This window comes from Bidens hawaiensis, unplaced genomic scaffold, assembly GCF_021521415.1.
Source record: "Bidens hawaiensis isolate Kalapana, Puna unplaced genomic scaffold, B.hawaiensis_p1.1 tig00061017_1, whole genome shotgun sequence".
Lineage (NCBI taxonomy): Eukaryota > Viridiplantae > Streptophyta > Magnoliopsida > Asterales > Asteraceae > Bidens > Bidens hawaiensis.
In genome coordinates, this window is record NW_027506480.1 from 35,855 (window position 1) to 56,757 (window position 20,903).

Below are 20,903 nucleotides of genomic sequence, written 5' to 3' on the forward strand. Positions count from 1 at the left end.
GTCTAATATGGAAAAGATCATGGACTTGGATTTAATTAAGATGGGTTAAGGGTAATGGGCCTTAGGTCCATGGGCCTTGAAGAATATAAATATCCTCCTAAACCATCATAAAACCCTAAACCTCATTTCATTCCATCTTAATCTCTACACACTCCAAACACACACACACACACACACACACACCATATACGGCCAGCGGCCGAGAAGGAGAAACGAGCAAGATCCGAGAGAGAGTAAACGTTAGTTGGTATTAGATCTTATTTCACGAGATCTAGAGTGCATAAACAAGCTAACCAAGATCGAACGAGCACAAAAGGTATGTTCTTGACCTTTAAAGTTTACGTAGTATTGAACGTTTTTACCATAAAGGTCCAAACTTTATGTCTTTCCGGGCTAAGTTTTACCCGAACTAGGCCATGGGAATGATCTCGGAGTTAGTTAACATAATATCCAAGAAATTCTCGATGAAATAAGGGTGATTTTGGTGATTAAGAGTGAACAGAGACGGCAGCTGGGCAACTTCGCCTGCAAGCCATAACTTCGCCTTCATGCAAGTTCGCTTGCAAGCAAGTTCGCCTAAAGCCAAGTTCGCCTAACTGTAACTTCGCCTGGTGATAAGTTCGCCCATGATAACTTCGCCTAAGGCTAAGTTCGCTAATGCTCAACTTCGCCTGGCATATGTTCGCCTAGGGTTAACTTCGCCGATCACTAACTTCGCCTGAGTTAAGTTCGCTGAATGCTTAACTTCGCTTAATGATTAAGTTCGCTTAACACTAAGTTCGCTTACAGTAAGTTTGCTTAATGTTAAGTTCGCTTACAGTAAGTTCGCTTAATTTTAAGTTCGCTTATTGTTAAGTTCGCTTAATGATAAGTTCGCTGGAGTTAGCAAATTAGAAAGTAAATTAAAAACTTAATGAAAAATGTGTTAAGACAGTTAATGGAAATAAAATTTTTCCAAGCTGACCTGGCAGCTCGAACCCAGCCAGGGGCTCTGCCCCTTGGACCCTGCTAGGGGTTGCCGCCCCTAGACCCTGCTGCCAGGGGCGATGCCCCCGGACCCCCGTTCGTTGTGGGTTATATAAAGATAGAAATACAACATGAGTAGTAGTAGTTAATTGATACATGTAAATATTATACAGTTAGCCGTGCACAGCTCAAGAAGGGAATAACGATTAACGGATAGCGTAACAGGATTCAGGTGAGTTTCTAGCCCCATTTATGTGTTATGTTTTCGGGGCTGTGTGCATACTCAATATGTTTGTTAATACGCTTATCCTAAGAGATAAGTGTATGCCTTATGTGAATAATGTGAAATGTATGAATGATTGCTTGATGGTACGTGAACGATCTTCGGATATTGCACGTACTGTCAGGTTGTAACGCTATGTATAAGGTAAGTATGATATGTAAGCTTATGTGTATGAACGTGATAAAGTTAATAAAAGAAGGAAAGGATGGTTGTATGGTTACGAAAAGGGTACCGAGTTCTAATAATACTCGAGGTATGATGTATGGTTGTATGGTAACGAAGAGGGAATCGAACCCTACTAATATTCTAGAACTAGGGAACCGAACCCTACTAATATTCGAGGAAAGAGGGTACCGAGCCCTAATAATACTCGAGGAAGGAGGGTACCGAGCCCTAATAATACTCGAGGAATGTAGGGCGTAATGCTCTTTATAACGTAAGATATGAAAGCAAGTTAGTACAAAAGAAAGTATGAAAGTATGAAAGTATGAATGAAATGATATAAGTTTGTGTATATTGTATAATGTATGATTAACTAGAACTCACTCAGCGTAGCTGACTTTTAGTATGCACGCAGGTGAGTAGGATGAGGCAGCTCGCTTGAGGGGACACGTGACACTGAATAAGAGGCTGGCATCGGAAGACTCAAGACGTTTGAGTTTAATGTTTCGTTTATTTTGAAAGACAAGATGATGTTTTAAGACAAGATGTGTTTTGTTATGAAATGTTTTATGAAAGCTTTTATATTCCGCGAATGTTTTAATTAACTCTGATATTTAGAACTGCGTTTATGAGTAAATCCAACACGAAAGTAGGGCTACCGGTAACGGGGCCTTACATACTAGTACAATTTTCAAATTTATATTGTGACTTATACTTCTTAGGAAGTTACAATATAGAAGAATCATACTCCGAAGTATTTTGTATTAACAGGTCGTCGTTGTGAAAATTAGAGCACTCTAATGAAAATGTGTGCTTGGTGTGATTAGATAGAAATAATAAATATATATATTTAAGCACACCAAATCATATGTTAAAGGGTATTATACAATACTTTTGACACTGGAGATTAAATCTTAATCGGATGCTTGTATTGTGAAGTCATATTAAGTTATACCTAGTACTTATGCTATAACAAAGTGTGATAGCAGTTTACACACAACTCCATGTAATCTGTTGATCACATATACCATTCCCTAGTAAAGTATATATGCAAACCATGTTCATAAACATAGTCATGGCAAACTATATATAGTCACGCCGAATTGTATATAGTGATGTTGAACTATGTGAAAGACTTACCTTCCATATTTGATCCCGGTTGCATTCTTGGAAAACATTAATGAGCAACAACTCCTTGTCAATCAAAGATAGTGTTAAGGTGTTATCCTTTGTATATTCATCAACTTCATATTCTTTGAATACTGTGCAACGTTTGCAACTGGAATATTCAAAGATCTTTAAGTATCATTGTAGCTACGTCTACAAATTCTTTGACCATATTGTGACATCATTGTTTTCATAATCTATTTGACTCCAGCGTACAATATTTACCAACCTTTCATGGTAGAGAAATATTAAATGTTTAGGTTCTTCTGTATAATGACATTTAGCATTTATGTAATACTGAATGAATGTTTGTGCTTAAAGTGTAATAGATTCCTTAGACTCTAAGAGATAATCGTAGGACAAAATTATTTACGACTCGTCATAAAGAGAATCAATATAAATAGAAGGTGTTTGCATAAATCTCTTTTCAAGAACGCAAAATGCACTTAAATGTAGTAGTCCGTCTGAAGACCGGCTGCTATCATTTCGGAAAAGACTAACTTAGAAGAATAGTAAATATGGATGCGTATATCGGCAAAAAAAATTCCTCCTCATGTCAGAGACAAGATTAACCACAAAGAACCAGTGCTTAAACTAGAAACAAGATCTGGTAGTTTACTTTGATAGACTTATCAAATTTTGGGTGTGTGCTTAAATAATGAAGTAGAGTATGTGCCTATGCATAACACAGTTGCACTCATAAGGATAACTACTTGACTTATGATATGGAGTTAGTTAAGGATCTTGATAGAAAAACCCATACCATGATAAGTAGATAACGCTGTCATCTCAGGGAAGATAACCATACGATCAAGAAGATATATTGTTGTTAATACCGACTAAAGATTTTATTCAAATCAGAAACGTGCACCTAGTGACGATAAAGAATTTGAAAATTTATATAATGGTAAGTTACTTACAAGATAGCAAGTTGAAGCAAAGCATTAGAATGTTATATCCTCTATGCTCAGTCAAATCTCGAGGACAAGATTCAAATAAGATGGGGAGAATGTGATACCCGGCAAAATAAAAAGTATTATTATATTCCATAAACGAGATTAAGACATGTTTAGGCTGGATTAAGTGAAGACTAAGACCCATAAGTTAAATATATTATTTTAAGCTAAGAATGAAGGGAATATATACATTGTAAAACATGTGAGAAGTGAGACAGAATAAATAAATTCCGGTGATAAATGATAGAGAAACGAACGTATTCCGTTAAACGTGTGAAAATTCAACCTGACATTCGAGAAAGTGTCCAGGGGTGAATCCATTTGAATATTTTAGGGGGGACGGGGCGGTGCGTGATGGAGCTCCCATCACGCGTGGTGAGCCTCTCCACACCGCCGCCGCCCCTTGTCACGCGGAAAAAATGGATTTTGCGTGATGGGTGTCACGCGTTATGAAGGGTTGATTCCAAGAAAAAGAGCCGTTGGGAGGGGGTGGTTATGACAGTTGGGGGGCAGCCGTCGCCGGAAGTGACGGATTGCTGAAAAATTAACAGGGAAGAAGGAGTTGTGCTGTGGGTTTTGTGGGACGTTTGTTGGTGGATTGAATTGGGGTTTTTGATCTGGGTTTGGTGGGATTCGGGTCGGGTTGATCGGAAGGTGGTGGTGGAGGTGGTGGGTCGGATTCGGATCCGTCGAATGAGCGTTCGGCTTCGTCGCTGGAGGATGAATTGGCGGGGTGGATCTCGGATTCGGGTCCGACCATTGGTGGTGGTGGTGGTGAAGGTTTGTGAGAATTTGGGTGTATATATTGTATATGTGTGTGTGAGTGTTGAAGGAAGATTGGTGGTATATGTATGTGTGAGTGAGAATTTGGGTGTATATATTGTATATGTATGTGTATATATTGTAAAAGTGGGTTGCTAAATTGGAAAAGAAAGGAAGATTGGTGGTGTATGTATATGTATATATATATATGTGGGTGTGAGTGTTGAAGGCCAAAGGTAAACACAATAAACACGAGACATCAAGACATCGGACAAAAACAAAACAAAAAAATTCCATCACACACCACCACCCCTAGTAAAAACCATCACATGTGATGGATTTGGGGTTGGTGATGTGGCACCATTTGATTGGGTGGGGTGTGTGATGAGTGATCACACCACATCCACCACCCCTCCCCCCCCCCCCCCCTTATAGAATCCAAAACCGAGAATGTAGGTGAAAACGTGGCTCAATTCTGAGTTATAACGAAGCGGTAAAATGCAAATTAGTATTTTCGAACACGGTCGTTAAAGCCCATGTACCGATGAGCTTGTAAAAGTTGATATTATCTCCATAATTGAGGTTTATTATTTAGATAAAATAAACCAAATAGACACCATAAGTTTGGATGAGTTGTTTTTGGGAAAAACTACACTAGTTTTATTAAGTTCGGAGTAACACGGAACCGACACCGATGTAACAATCATCAATAACTTAATAACGGAAATAATAAGTTAACGAGACAAATTTAAGTCGAGAATGAAATAAGAAAATGTATTTTGACGAAATGTATTTGGAAAATACAACGTCACTCGAAGTAGCAGGCCGAATTAGTTGTCGAATCGAACATGAGGAGATGGTGTGCATTTAGTTTTAATGGGTTGTATTGGTGGGGATTTAAGGTATAGGCGTGGATGCAATAGGCTACAGTGATGGTTGTGTTGTTGTAATCATTGCCACTAGCAACTTGCTAGGGGTGACTTGTTTTCGTTATATAGCTCAAATAATTGTTAGAGTGAATTGCGGTTTTCGTCAACGTTGTTTGTTTAAATATGCGGTATCGTATGGATGATCCGAGACCGGAGAAACGTTCGTGCCGCAAAAACGAACGCGTTGGTATACCCGGATCACATTGCATGCGGGTTTTGAGCAGATTTATAGACTCGCACTGTACGCGAGGAGGTATATCTTTAAGTGTTGAAAAAGATAGATAACAAGAAATTAATATAAATATTGTTATCGAAAATAACTTAGACAAAATGTTGTTAATAATTATTTAGAAAACCGTTAGATAATATCGAGTGTTAAAAAATGGTACAATTGAGACTTGTACGATTTCATGCGTTTGTATATATTTATAAACAGGATATTTGGACCGGAATAGTTTATCCGGATAGTGGCCACAATTAATAATAAAAATAAATATATACTTTTAGAAAATGTAAATTTTTATATAAAATATGAAAACAAAGTTTTTATATTAAGAATATTAATTTAACACGTTTCGGTATAAATAGAAATAACGATTATATTATGTTTTGTTAAGAAAGTGGTATATAATATATATTTGTCAGAATTCAAACACTATAAAAGAATATTGTATTTTAAAATAACTGTTTATACTTTTATTAAATAACGTCCAAGTGTAGTTTCAAAATCATATATTAGTTTTACAACGATTATTTGAAACTATGATGTTCCAATATATTTATAAGATATTTTAAAACATCTGATTCAGCTGAGATTTTTCCTAAACAATAAAAGTTTGTAATTTAGTTATTAAAATTACAATAAATAAGACACGTGAAGATAATAAATTAAGTTATGATAAGATTCTATTTGTATCTATGTTTATGTGTTAATATACTTGGTATTAAACATAGGAATCCGGTTATCATTTGGATGACTATTATAAGATCTTGACGTTGACTGGCATATTATCACACTTAAATGTTATTTGAGCCGAGGCAAAGGTGAGTTTTCTCGTGAATCCCCACTTTAAAATGTTTTAATGATTTATAAATGTTTTTGGGGGAAAAGTATGTAAAGAAAGGGCTATATATTTTACAAATTATGTTAAATGGGATGAGTCATTATGAAAGAAAAAACCGTTAACCTAGAGAGAAAGGGCCTAAAAATATTGGTAGATCTATCGGGGCGACGCCCCCACTCTTCCAGTCGCTCTGGTTGAAAAGGTGGGAATGTTTTGATTTTGGTATGTATCAGGTTTATCATATTGATAGTCATACATGTGTTGTACTCTTTGCTCGTTTACAACTAACACGTTTTGTTTAAGAAATATATAGCTGTGTTTGGAAAAATGGAAAATTAAATCCCATTGATAAGAATGGTGAATAATGAAAATTATTATTGATAAGAATGATGAATAAATGGGTGTAAAGAAGAGAACTGTTACATCGTGGTTTTTAATTGAGAAACTCACCAACATTCGTGTTGACAAAAATTATTTTAACATACTTTTCAGGTAAATGAAGAAAATGGATGCTTCGTGAAGGATTCGGGAAAATTGTGTTGTGCGTTTGAATGAATGATAGTTGGACTTGTAATTTAAAATAGAACCGTGCATGTTTGACACGTGTAAAACTCTTATATTTAATATAAGTCCAACTAATGGTTCATTAGTTTGAATATGATTGGCTGAACAACATCTGTCACCGCCCAAATTAGTTAATTAAGTCTTCCGCTGTTAAGTTAAGGTTTTTGAGGTGTGACAAATGTAGTATTAAAAAGATTTTTTTATTCGTTATTTATTTACTCATTCATTTATTATTATTTTTTTTAAAATGTGAATTTCTTAATCCCTTGTTGGAAGTGGGTTTTGAACCCACAACCTCCTCAAACCTTAGTGTATTAAAAGTTTTGCCTCTGCCATTGGATCACAACCCAATGGCTTATTCATTATTTATTAATGGAATTAAAATGAATTATTTATTTAATATTTTAGATACAAAAGAATATGATATTATATGGACGGGAGCAGTTCGCAAAAAACGAGACAATCATTCAAACTAAAAGGGAGTGTGTTGTAATGTCATCAGTCAAAATCACTATTCACATTCGTCATTTTAAATGGCGGATGTCCGGATGACATCTTCCATTTCAAATGGCGAATGTCCAACAAAATTCACTTTTACACATAGAGGTATCCTACTTTGAAATCTATGACCTGCCAGTCAAACTGGCGTATCATCAAAGTTGACATCCGCCATTTCAAATGACGGAACACGAATAAAATATTCGTGATCCGCCATTTAAAATGGCGGATCTCATGGGCATTTCAAATGGCGGAACACGAATAAAATATTCGTGATCCGCCATTTAAAATGGCGGATCTCATGGTTGTCGCCCACCTCACCAGACAAGATCTGACAGGTCTTACATGTTTGTTGAGATCCGTCATTTCAAATGACGGATCTCCTATTTTTCTAATACTTTTTTTCTCTCTCCTATTATCCATCTTATCCTTCTTTATTTTTCTATTTTAAAAAATTTTCGATTTTCCATGCACGGTGATAGGCAACCCAACCACTTTTTAGCCCACAATCCTATTGAAAGGGATCTCTTGGTTATCCCAAATTAACCGAAGCCTCGAGCATATACCTTTCCCACTCTCACTCCTCCCTCATGCATGTTGACATGAAGCCCGGTTTTAGATACAAATTTAAAATAGACACGTTTTACTTTGGTATATATATAAACATTTCAATCATTTTTGACCTTGAAAAACACAAGCAGGAGCTAATATTATTTTAAGTTTGGTACAAGGCACACCTACCCCCCTCATGGATCTCGTTTGCACTTCCCCATAAAACAAACCAATCATATATTTCCACTCACCAAAAAGAAAAGGAAAATAAAAAGAAAAAGAAACAACTAAGATGCAAAACCAAACATTTGTGTCCTCTTCATCCTTATTGTTTTGGCTTCTTTTTCCACCATACTTGTATCCTCTCAAAGCATCGTTACATCCTTGACCGGTTATCCTGGTCCTCTCCCTTTCAAACTAGAAACCGGGTACGTACTTATCTACCTGCCTATCCATATATATATATATATATATATATATGGGATAGTTAACGTATAAATGAAATTAACGTATTAAACGTGAGAATCATGTAGAGTAAATACATATACAAGTAGAGTAATTATGTAATTACATCATACAGTAATTATTATAAAGCAATTACATAATTACTCTACTTAATTCTCACGTTTAGCATGTTAATTTTATTTGTATTTGATTCAAACTCTATGTGTGTGTGTGTGTGTGTGTATATATAGAGAGAGAGAGAGAGTGAGGATAAAATAAGGAGTGAAGTGCGTATAAGAAGTGTAAGAAGTAATTTGGTGCATTATATATGTTGATATGATGGTGGATATGAAAAGTGTGTTTATTGTGCGGTGTGTTTTATTGCGGTGTGTTTGTATATACCATATGACATATGTATGTAGAATTTGCTTCAAATTAGTAAGGCATATATATATGATGGATGAGGTACATCGGAGTAGGAGAAGATGAAGCTGTGCAGCTATTTTACTACTTTGTTGAGTCCGAAGGGAACCCGGATGAAGATCCACTTATTATTTGGCTCGCCGGAGGACCCGGTTGTGGCACTCTCCGGGCATTCTTTTTTGAAATAGGTACGTCTACGTCACTGCTAGCTAGCTTAATATTAATTAACTAGATCAACGTTATTTTAAGTACTATTTATTAAACAAAATAAATACGCAAAACCATTATTGTGTTTTGGTTTTAATTATTTTATTAATTAGTCTACTTGATCATGTGTTCGATCTATATAATATAGAAATGATTTTGTTAATTTAATGCTGCCTTTCTTAAATGACATGCATCAAGCATGTACGTGTGAGATAGCAAGAGTACTATATTAAATCTTACGTCAGATCACTATATATGCAACCTTTTGAATCAAGTCACGGATCGATAATCAAACACGAACTAAACAAATAACTCTTGTTTATTAATCAGAAAATCTTAGTCAAAAAATCGATTACAACTCTCTCAAACCCTAACTCGATTTGATTCTTGATGAACCCTAACTCGGTTACACCAACTTCACCCTCTATAATGTCTAACCATAACTCACGTTTATATAGACTAACCTAACTTGCTAGCCAAGACATTACTAAATATAATAAACCCTAATTGCAACCACATAAACTCATTACATAATAATGAATCTCACGAGCCCAATAGATCCAACCCGGTCACCTGCACGTGACGGGTCTATTAAGTTGAAAATTACTTCCAACATTGAATGCTTTTGCGAGTTTTGCATCCTACTATGTACTATTTATTGCACGTGCAATACCCATGACTCCATGAGGTATATGTAGTGGGCTATAATTTTGGGCGACAAGGGGCGAATAGGGGCGAGAATACCGCCCCCGGGGCGACAACTTGGGCGATAAAGGGGCGAATAGGGCTGGGCGATTGCTTTTTGTCGCTGGCCGACTCTTTGAAGATATTATTATTATTATATTCTTGTGTATGTGGTATATATATGTGTATATATATGTTGGGCTACAACACCACTACACTCCAAAAACAAAAACCCATCATTTACTGACTGGACGTCACATGACGCAAAACGTCCCAATTTGTAGCCCCTCCACTACACATAGCCTAAATATCATTAGAAAGTTAGATTTTATTAGATATAGCATAGGAAGTTATCTATCAAGTATTCAAGTCAATAGGGTATAAATTTGGTTTATATAGTTGTATTTAATAAATCTATAAGTACTATCAATGATGATTATTATTTTTATTAAACATAGTTATTGTCATTTATTGTATTTAACAATCAAATTTATGGGTGATCTTTATCCATCTCTGGCACTCAACTACTCCACGTTTATTTTTAACTATAATTTTACCCGGCGCAATACGTCGGACAGTTGGTTGGTATAACCCGAGCGTTATGATGGAAAGTAAACGCGAATTCGATCAGTATCGGTTACGTTCGTTATGGTATAAACAACGTTGATAAAATCCAACTGTTAAAACCACAAAAAATAAATTCATCAAGTTAATATATCAAAAACAATATATTTAAAACGATGTTTATTCGGTCGGTAAAACTCAAGCATTGCGGTCCCCGGGGGTAGGTCGGTAAAACCCATGCGTTGAAAAACCCGAGCGTTACGACTGAAAGTCGATGCGAATTCGGTCAGTTTCAATCACGGTATAACAAGCGTTGGTAAATCCCAATCATTTAAATCCAAAAAAATAAATTCGTCAAATTAACAAATAAGAAATCAATATATTTAAAATAATGATTATTCGGTCGGTAAACCCAAGCATTGCAGTTCCCAGTGTTGTGTCATTGAGTCGGTAAAACCCAGACGTTGTAAGTGCCGCGCGTTGCGGCGGTAAGTCGACGTGAATTTGGTGGTTTTGGAAACGTTTGATACGATACCGGGACTAAAAAAATCAATAAAACTCCAGCGTTGGTAAAAACCGAGTGTTGTTAGTTCGAGCATTGTGGTTGTGAATCGGTAAAACTTGGGCGTTGGTAATACCCGAGCATTGTCGGGCCTGGATATTATGGCGGTAAGTCTACGCGAGTTCGGTCGATTTTGAATATGTTTGTTAGGATATAAGACTAAAACCAAAAAAAGAAAAAAAACTGGTCTGACCAATTGTGAGGTGCCACTTGGACCAATGAATGGTCAAGCGGCACCAAACTTCATAATTATTATATAGTAATAATTACAACTTGTGTGACAACTTGGTGGACAAAAATAAACTAAGTAATATAAAACGAAGCATCGTCGTTATTTAATGTTAATTATGTAAATAACAGCCTGTCTTTCTTCGAACTGTTAGCTTACCCATTTTGAAACAGGTTACAGAAATTATAATTATAGATAGTATTGTGAAGCAAAGGCATTAAGTTATCTATTATGGGTGCAAAATAGGCCGAATTCGTTGTCGAATTTAACATGGAGGAGATGGTGTTTGTTTAATTTTAATGGGTTGGTTGTAATGGTGGGGATGTCAGGTATAGGCGTGGATGCAATAGGCTGCAATAGCGGTTGTATTGTTATAATCGATGTCACTAGCAACTTGCTAGGGGTGACTTGTTTTCGTTATATAGTTCAAATAATTATTTGAGTGAATTGCGGTTTTCATCCATGTTGTTTGCTCAAATATGTGGTTTTAGTCTATTAGTTTTAAATTTGCGATTTTCGTCCATGTGGTTTCATTTCACTTGCAACTGAACCCGAATTCATTAACCCCATTAAGTCTGATCGTTAAACCCATCAGTGTGCACCTCACGTGAGGGGCATTTTTGTCCTTTTTTCCCCAAATACACCCTAGCCCCTCACGTGAGAAGCTTGCGAATTAGGACTGGGGTTTATTTAGGGAGAAAAATGACAAAACTTCCCCTCATGTGAGGTGCACGTTGATGGGTTTAACGAACAGATTTAACGGAGTTAATGAATTCGTGTTCAATTGCAAATAAAATGAAACCACATGGACGTAAATCGCAAATTTGAAACTATTTGACTAAAACCGTAGATTTGGACAAACCGCAGTCAGCGGTTTACTCTAATAATAATAATAATATCGTGAAAATGAACGGAGAGTCACAGAAGTTAGAATTTATGATAAGAATGAAGAGAAAGAAGATTTGTTGACATTGTAATTTGGTATGGGTTTGATACACTGGTTTTATTCCTAAATTAGCTAAACAAAGACATTTATTATCTATCTACTTAACCAAAACCTAAGATTATTATCTTAATTTGAAGGATATAATGATATATAAGTCTTTAAGGAATATTGATATGTTTAATTTTGTGTGTGTATAAATAGGTCCAATGCAACTTAAGTATGGGAGTTATATGGATAATGTTCCAGCATTACAACTGGATCCAAATTCCTGGACAAAGGTATATATATACACATGTTTTTCATTTGATTAAGACCTGTCCTGCAATTAATAAAATCATATTTTTTGTTATTATGTGATTTGTGAAAGGTGGCAAATATTATATATGTGGATGCACCAACATTAACTGGATATTCATATACAACTCCGGATGCCGCGCATTCTAGTGACACAGATTCAGCAGGACAGCAGCACAAACAGCTGAATTTATGAGAAAGGTTTTTGGATAATTATATATGTATATATAGTATAATTTAATTAAAAAATGATTATTTTACTTAATTAAACTGTTATCGCGCATGCAGTTTGTTAGGGATCATCCAAGGTTTTTGAAAAATCCCATGTATGTTACTGGAATTTCTTATTCAGGGATTGTCATTCCGATAATCACCGAGAACTTATACAGAGGTAACGATGAAGGACTAGAACCAAAAGTGAACATTCAAGTAAGTAACAACCTAGCTAGCTACCTAAATAATCTACTTACTTTTATGTCAATATATTAACTAACGTTCGAATTCGCAGGGATACACGGGAGGAAACCCGTTGACCGACAAAACTGGTGACATCAACTCTAGACTTGAATATGCTTATCGTGTGGGACTTATTTCTCAAGAATTATACGAGGTAACATGATATATTTAACTTCCCATTCATTCATATATTACGTATAACGTACACAGTTTCATACGTATATATGTGTGTTTTATATAACTCATATTATGTGTACATGAACTTTTATTTATAGGCAACCCAAAAGGATTGCAATTATAACTACGCAGAAGCTGACTCAAACAATCTGCAATACATGTTGGATATTGATGAAGTTAACCAAGTAAGCGTCTATAATGTACTATTTTATAAAAAATGCATGCTATCAATTTATTCGACAATATTAATTAATTTAAGAGTAAATTGCGGTTTTCGTCCATGTGGTTTGTCCAAATCTGCGGTTTTTTGTCCAATAGTTTCAAATTTGTGATTTTCGTCCTTTTGGTTTCATTTTACATGCAATTAAACCCGAGTTCATTAACCTCGTTAAGTATGGTCGTTAAATCCATCAGCGTGCCCCTTACGTAAGGGGTAGTTTTGTCCTTTTTTCTCCAAATACACTACTACACAAACAAGTATTAGCTATGAATTTTTTGCTACGGAAACAATTGGTGGCAAATTTTGCTACGAAGTAGCTACGGATTAGCTATGGACACATTTTGCTATGATTTAGCTACGCATATTCCGTAGCAAAAAAGAGTTCGTAGCAAAATCCGTAGCAATCTTGAAAAAATAAGTATAAAAAATATGAACTCATAAAATCGGTAGCAAAGTCCGTAGCAAAATCATGAAAGCATATATTGAGAAATTCATAAAAAAATATGTAGTAAAATCTGTAGCAAAGCCCGTAGCAAACTTAAGAAAATAAAAATATTAAAAATGTAAATTCGTTGCAAATTCCATAGCAAAGTCAAGAAGATAAATTTTAAAACTAATTTGGTAGAATATGTAGCAAACTTCGTGGCTAAATCATGAAATCAAATATTTAAATTTTTTAACAAAGTTCGTAGCAAATGAAGAAACAATTATGTAAAAAGTAGTTTAATAATTCCTTACAAAATTTATAGCAATATCGGAAAATAAAATATTTAAAAGTAACTAGAATAAGTTAGTAACCAGACACTAGACAAGTACACTAGTAAGACATGTCGGTTTGAATTTATCAAGCGGTATAATTAATTTAATAATGAAAAACATATTAATTTAATAAAATATGTCGCGGGTAAATGTTGATTTATAAAATCAAATGCAACATCTTAATATCTTATAAGTACCTAAAACGACTAGCCATAAGACCTAAAAAGTCAATTTTACCTCCTTTAAGAGCTATTATATGATACCTGAGATCCAATATGACTAATTAAGATTTGCATTATTGTAACTCATTTGGATGATTTATGTTGGTTCAAGTGAATTTGGCTACTCAAAGTCTTAATTGATCAAACAATGACAATTTTTGTTATTCAGGACTATAGATGACCATCATTTATCAAATCTTACACGTTAATACCTAATATGACCTAATACGACAAATTATGATCCACTGAGTGATATGATGAATTTGAGAATACGTTATACGAGCCAAGATCTAGTCGCTAACACAATACATCAAGACGATTACGTTAAATTGATACTTTATTGAAACGTTTAAAGGATGAATACATTAGATAAGTTATGGAGAGAATCCGGCATGGTAACGGCATGTTAACACATTAAGCATGGATCTCTTCTGCTCCATGAATAGGATTGCCTATTTATAGGCACATACCCCATTCATTAACATCACTAACGAATGAGGTGGTCCATTCACGAATGGGCTCTCATTCGTTATATTCCATAACAAATGAACTCTTACTTTAACGAATTGTAAGGCCCCGTACCCGGTGCCCTATATTTGGTGTTGGATTTACTCATAAACGCAGTTCTAAATATCAGAGTTAATTAAAACTTCACGCGGAATAAAAACTTCAACCATAAAACATTACATAACTTTCAAATCTTGTCTTATCAAACATTCGTAGTTATTAAAAAACAAAACATAGTCTTTAAAACATCATAACATTTCATTGAGACGCCAGTGTCTTCAATTCGATGCCATGTGTCCTCATCAAGCGAACTGCCTCGTTCTACTCACTTGCGTGCATACTAAAAGTCAGCTACGCTGAGTGAGTTCTAGTTAATCACGTATCGTATAATACATACACTTACCTTCAATCATGCATCTGAAGATACATAATAGTTACTTTACTAACTTACTTTCATTACATAATTTCATACATACATTCATACTTTATTACTTTCATACTATGTAATTACTGTCCATTCTATCTCAGATATTATTAGGGTCTGGTCCCTTTTTACTTCTCATCTCAGATATTATTAGGGTCTGGTCCCTTCTATCTCAGATATTATTAGGGTCTGGTCCCTCTTTCTTCATCTTCGTACATACCGTCATTACATACCCATATCATTCATACATACTCATATATTGTATATATATCTATCATACACATTCATGTATCATAAACATACCTCCCTTGTTAGCATGTGCAATATCCGAAGATCGTTCACATACCGACAAGCTTTCATTCACATTTACGATTATACATACATAACATATAAACCATATAAGGCATACACTTACCAGTTAAGGTAAGTGTATTAACTATCACATCGAGTATGCACACAGCCCCGAAAACATGACAAGGAAATGTGGCTAGAAACTCACCAGAATGCGGTTACGTTCGCCGTTAATGGTAATACCTTTCTTCAGTTGTGCACGGATGACTGTATAATAATTACACGTATCAAATACCTATCACTACTCATAAAATCTTTCTAGTCTTAGTTATTACCCACAAAGAACGGGGGTCCGGGGGCAGCGCCCCTGGCAGCAGGGTTCTAGGGGCGGCAGCCCCTAGCAGGGTCCAAGGGGCAGAGCCCCTGGCTGGGGTTGAGCTGGATTTTAATTTTATTTTCATTAACTGTGTTAACACATTTTCCATTAGGATTTTAATTTATTTCCCAATTCGTTAACTCATTCCTCATAACGAATCAAGTCTGATACGCTATCCGATTCGTTACCGAACCTAACTTAAGCGAACTTATGTGTTAGGCGAACTTACATTCAGCGAACTTGTATAGCGAGGTTACAGAAGCGAACCTAGCTACTGGCGAAGTTAACATCAGCGAACTTAGCTGCTGGCGAATTTAACTTGGCGAAGTTAAACCTTAAGCGAACTTAACCAGCAGGCGAAGTTGCCTGCTGGCGAACTTGGCAACAGCGAACTTGGCTTGCAGGTGAAGTTGCTCAGCAGTAGGTTCTGTTCGTTCTAAAACCCCTTACTCGTATCCGTTTCATCGTGAAACCTTGGAATGATATTAACCAAACCCATAAACGTTCTTACGTTCATTTTCGGATAAAACTTGACCCAAAAGCGCATAAAGTTTGGGCCTTTAAGATTAAAACGTTCAATACTATATCTTAGGGTTCCATTTAATCGAGCCGCACAGGTTTAAGGGTTCATTAGTTTCGTTTTAGCATCAAGTTTACAACTTTGCACTTCGTTTATACCCGATCTATTCTCGTTCTAAGTTTCAAGGCTAAACGTTTATAAAAACGTAAACTTTAGGATCAAAACATACCTTTTATACGTTCGGTTGGTCGCGTTTTGCTTGGTTATCTTGTATTTAGCTCGTATATGAGAGATCTATTGCTATTCGATGTTCGTTTGTCGTTTCACCCTCTTCCTCTCTCTCGGCCGTAAATAATAATAAGGAAGTGTATGGTTTTTTAGTGTGTAGAGATTAGGATGGAAATAAATGAGGGTTTAGGGTTTTAGGTTGGTTTAGGAGGGTATTTATACCTCTTGCCCATGGACCTAAAGCCCATTACCATTTAACCCACCTTAATTAATCCAAGTCCATGATCCGTTCTTTACTCGATACTAATTAATTAATAACGCGAAATCACTAAACGTAACTTTCTTTATTTAACATTATAATATTTTAGGATGTTACACAAATGAGCCGCCATTCGCTAAATCCCTTAGTGAATGGGCTCCTAACTTAACGAATAGGCAGCTAGTTTAACGAATGGACCCCATTCTCTATACAATCCAAAGCGAATGGGCCATATTACATTATAGCCTATTGACTAAACTACCCTTTACTTATTCGATCGGATGTGGACTACGAATCATGCACTAGTATAATTTGAAGGCTTCATAAGCCTCAAAACACGTATGACCCGTTATAATTCATTACCATCTATCTTGGTCAACCAACGTCAAACTTGGTCAATTTTTTGGCATGATAAGGATTGTTCTGTTCCCACTAATAGCGATTATGACTTAAGATCCAACATCACTTTTCTGGACATGTAAGACTCGCTGAATTCATTGCGGCATGTCTTGTCAACCAAAGTTAAACTTTCTCAATAAGATAAAAACTGGTCAAACAAGGTCTATCTTGATCACTTGAGGTCAATCATATGAACAAATTTCACCAAGTATAGCGTATTAAATGGAAATATGACTTAATAAGGCCAACAAGTCCCATTAAGAGTTATGGTGATTCTTAAGGTTTAAAATATAACTCCCTAAGGCGTGCAACCCATTTAAACTTAATCAAATCAAACTTGGTCATTCATGGTCAATCACATACTTCATTACATCTAACGCACTGAAACTTGATATAACGTAGTTGTGTTTGGCATGTCCCTTTAAGATTTATCATGACTCTAAAGTACATTTTGTAATTCACATAGTTTTTATCAGTTTATTGGTTAAGATTTGAATACTTCAATTATTTTTCTAACTAAATGTTTTAATCAAAAAATATTGTGCATTTATATTTTATTTTTATGTGCTCTTATCGTTCACTGGTCTTTATGTATTTAGTTTATGTATTACTTATAGGTGTAACGTGGCTAAAGAAGCAAACAGTGGAGTTAAAACAAGATCAAAGAAGAAAAGAAATTGCAGAGAAACATTTTCTTGTTGAAGAAAAGTGAAGAAAATACTACGCTGAACTTTGAATGTCAAAGATAGTGGCGTAGCCAGAAAGATTTTCCTAGGGGTTCGGAAAATTTCGAGGGACGGACGACCTATTGTTTATAACTTAGATTTGGGTTTCTTACGGGTTCGATGTTGAAATTTGTACGGGTTCGATGTCAGAATACACTAATGTATAACACTAAAACAAAATTTTGTACGGGTTCGGTCGAACCCGTTCCCTTAAACCTGCCTACGCCCCTGGTCAAAGAGACTTTAATTGTTATGCACATGTTGCCATAAATCCTCCACTGTGTTAAGCATGAGTTTATATTGGTAAATATCATAATTGGAGAACTGATGTATTGTTTCCGAATAATTTAAATTTGTATTGTGTTACGTTTGGGTATGTTTGATATATATTATTTTATTTGTTTGGATATTTGTTCTTGATAGTATTTGTATGTATTTAGCTGAATATGAATTATTATAGGAAACAATTTGAAAATAATATGAAATAATATCCTCAAAAAAATCATAGCTGGACTCGTAGCAAAAATAAATACAAAATCTATAGCAAAAATTGGTAGCAAAAATCGTAGCAAAATGTCCATAGCTAACTGTAAAATAATCGGTAACTAAAATCTGTAACCAAAATCATATCTGTAGCTAAAAATCCCTAGCAAAGTTTTGTAGCTAAAAATCCGTAGCCACTAACTAGTAGCCAAATCCGTAGCAAATATTTTCCTAGCAATTTTTGTAGCTAGAATAGCAACGTCTCTTTTTGTAGCAAAAACCGTTTCAAAATATGATTCTGTAGCTAAAATCTGTAGCAAGTAAATTAGCTACGAGACTTGTAACTATGAACCAAATTCGTAGCAAATCCGTAGCAAAATGGGCGTTAGCTACAGATTTGCTACGGATTTGCTCGTAGCAAATACCTATTTTTGTAGTAGTGATATACCCGGTCCTAATTCACAAGCCCCCTCACGTGAGGGCCTGGGGTGTAATTGGAAAAAAAGGACAAAACTACCCTTTACGTGAAGGGCACCCTGATGGGTTTAATGACCAGATTTAATGGGATTAGTGAATTCGGGTTTAATTGCAAGTAAAATAAAACCACATGGACGAAAATTACAAATTTGAAACTACTGGACTAAAACCGCATATTTAGACAAACCACATGGACGAAAACCGTAGTTCACTCATTAACTTATCTTTTTAATATTAGCGTGTCGAAGAGATCAACATTCAACAAATCTTGGAGCTTGATTGCGAACCAGGTCCAACCAATTTGGTTAGAGGTGGAAATCCTATTACAAAGGGTAACCGGAGAACTTTAAAGGAGAATGCAATTAGAATGCTTCCTGCGAGATCATCTACTCTGATCACTAACGATACCTTTTGCCGAGTAAGTAATTTAATTCTCTCACTAATTTCCATACTATTTATATGACTTGATGATTATGTTATTTTGTTTTGTTTTGTTTTGTTTTGTTTTGTTTTGTTAGGGTGCATATTATGACAATGCAGCTGTTTGGGCTAATGACAAAAATGTAATGAAAGCACTTAACGTGCACGAGGTAAAGTCATTGTTGATTACACTAGCTACATGCATACATGTGTTTAGTTTCTTATACGAGATGAATAATTAATTAATAAAGATGAACGTGATTTATAAATAATTAGGGAACGGTGAAGGAATGGTCGGTGTGCAATGTGGACATGAAATACTTTTACGGTAAAACTTCAATGCCGCTATATGAATTCGATGTCCAAAGCAGTGTTGTCTACCATCAAAAGTTAACACAGAGAAACTGTAGAGCTTTGATTTTCAGGTAACGAATTAAGCTTAAGTATCATACGTATATTATATATATATATATATATATATATATTAAAATGTATATATCATGTACACAGTGGAGATCATGACATGAAGGTTCCACATGTGGGCACACGCACATGGATAAATTCACTTAATTTGAGCATCACAGATAGTAACTGGGAGGCATACTATGTCAATGGTCAAAATGGAGGATACAAAATCACCTATGCCCGTGATAACTATACTTTGGTATTTGCTACTGTAAAGGTATGTATATATACTTACAAAAACTGTTAGTAATTAATAATAGAGACATTAATATATAATATTTTCTTGTGATCTATGCAGGGAGCTGGTCACACAGCTCAAGAGTACAAACCAGCAGAATGCTTCGAGATAGCTAAGAGGTGGTTTGCTCATAGACCAATCTAGACTCTAGCATAATACGTCACCTTTTTATTTTTAGAAATTGTGTTATTAATTCATCATTCATGCCTTAGTTGGGACACTTAGTTAGATTTCATGTTTTGAAAGTGACATTCGTCAAAATTTGTATTTGTAGTTGAATCCGGTTAAATACTTGTTTCGTTTATACATGTTATGTAATTGTTTACAAGTTGAATTTCATGTATTCCGAACAACTATTACATCAAAAACAAAGTCCAAGGGCCATAAGTGTAAAGAAATCAAAAATTGGTCATGTTCTGGTCGCGCTACGAGATCATTGTAGTTGTAACGAATTTTAGTTTAATATCGAACATTCAAGCCAATTCATGAGCATATTGATTTGTTTTCTGCTTTGATTATCTTGGTTATGACTCCATTAACACCTCTTAATTATTTCCTCTATCTCTATGCTACAACTTCAAATTTATAAATTTATGATCCATTCAAAATTTTTAAAAATTTTCAATTTTATAAATTTCTTTACTAATTTAACCAAGTTGAAACTGATGAAACATTCCTGGACTATTTCTCCTATAAATTGCCTTTCACTTTGCTACATTCACAATTACGAAAATCCCTTGTTCTTGAGCTCTCTTTGGTGTTTTGGATAAGTTTAACTTCAAAAAGTCAAACCGACCGAAGTTACAAGTTTTATCTTTTTGTCTTGGGTTCTTTCCTCGGGTTAATATGTTAATTATTTTTTTTTGTAAGTTTTGTTCATTAAGGACGTTATCCCATAGTAAAAATATTTGTCAACAATATTCGTCCGACCTTATTTTTGTTTTGGACAAAGTTTGGATATTTGATATACATGGAATCTTTTTAAAACATAAACTCTTAAAA

The 20,903-nt window shown here is 35.1% G+C and overlaps 1 pseudogene across 1 annotated transcript; it reads left to right on the top strand.

Annotated features, from left to right (window-relative positions):
* The first annotated feature begins 7,640 nt into the window (after nucleotides 1-7,640).
* On the top strand, nucleotides 7,641-20,112 carry LOC143617962 (serine carboxypeptidase-like 18; annotated as a pseudogene). The gene is made up of 13 exons (XR_013150927.1): nucleotides 7,641-7,689; nucleotides 8,196-8,331; nucleotides 8,813-8,958; nucleotides 12,164-12,240; nucleotides 12,330-12,457; nucleotides 12,545-12,685; nucleotides 12,765-12,866; nucleotides 12,988-13,074; nucleotides 19,017-19,196; nucleotides 19,297-19,368; nucleotides 19,475-19,623; nucleotides 19,709-19,880; nucleotides 19,962-20,112. The product of XR_013150927.1 is annotated as a serine carboxypeptidase-like 18 (transcript).
* The last annotated feature ends 791 nt before the right edge of the window (nucleotides 20,113-20,903 follow it).